This window comes from Cynara cardunculus (assembly GCF_001531365.2).
Source record: "Cynara cardunculus var. scolymus isolate 2C chromosome LG 2, CcrdV1, whole genome shotgun sequence".
Classification (NCBI taxonomy): domain Eukaryota; kingdom Viridiplantae; phylum Streptophyta; class Magnoliopsida; order Asterales; family Asteraceae; genus Cynara; species Cynara cardunculus.
Genome location: NC_037529.1, coordinates 17,910,437 through 17,911,712, shown reverse-complemented (window position 1 = coordinate 17,911,712; position 1,276 = coordinate 17,910,437).

Here is a 1,276-nt window from a genome sequence, read left to right as displayed (position 1 = left end):
AAGGGTACTCAATAACGGCATCAAGATTGTCCCTGGTGATGAGCATTGAGACCAGTGTTCCACCGTTTTTAGAATGTCCGCGGATGCTGACGCTGATCATTGGGCGGGGACTGAGTCTCTTTTTCAGTTTTGCTTCGCTCCATTGCTTATCTTTATCCTCCAGCTTTAGCTTCTTCTTGCGTTCAGCTTCAGCAAACGAAAGAAGTCTAGCTTGGGCTTGGACAAGATTCACCATTTTCTTGGACTTCTTCTTGGGAAGGACTTTAGCAGCTAGTGACTTGGCCATCTTTAAGTTGTCTTCAGTCTGCTTCTTTTGAAGCTCTAGCTCTTCTTCAGCCCTTAATGCCTCGAGTCTTTCAGCTTCAGATAAGAAGTCAAACTCACCACCACTAGAGGTACGAAGAGGAATTTTTTACTCTAGTCTGGTTGAGTGAGTCCTTCAGCTGAGACATCTACTGGTCTGTTGGAGCACAAGAGACGGGTTGATCAGATACCCGCTCCAGTCGACCGCAGGTTGTTGATGGGATATGAAGTTGATATTCTGAAGTAATCACTACCTGAGAGATAGAGTCTTCAAACAAGGTTTGTTAAGGGATTTTGAAAAGTACCTTCAAGTTACCTTTTTCAACGACCGCCTTGCCTTTCGACTTAGGGTCCTGGTTCCCTGATAGAGTCGATTCACCTTGCCTTTGCTCCCCCTGGGATGCAGAGTCCCCGAGAGCAACACCTTTGGTGACGGTTGATGGCTTCTGGAACTTGATGGTAAAGTCATCTTCATCATCATCGTCGTCGTCACCATCTAGATCATCTCTGGTGTCTGGAATGACAGGTTCATCTTCTTCTTCATCATCATCAACATCATCATCATCACCAGCAGCAGTGATGGTATGGACATCATCCCTAGGGATGGCTTCATCAACCTCAGCTAGAGCAGCTTCGGTGGACGTGATTACAGGAGCAGCAACTGCTTCAGCTCCGAGAGCCTCAGTTTCAACTGCAACTGAAGCTGATACTGGACCAATAGCCTGAGAAGCTGTAGGAGCAGCATCAGATGATTCACCTGTATTGGACCTCATCTCCCCCTCTATGGCTAAGACTCGAGAGAATTGGCCAGAGAGTTCGTCCAAGCGCTGACGCTGGAGAACCATAGATTCCTCCAGCCTTTGCAAAGCATTGGCTAGAGTTGTCGTTGCCTTACGCGTCTCATGGAGTTGGGCACGATCATCGGCAGAGAAGGAAAGTGCAATCACTGGAGCTGGTTGACGGACAGCATCCA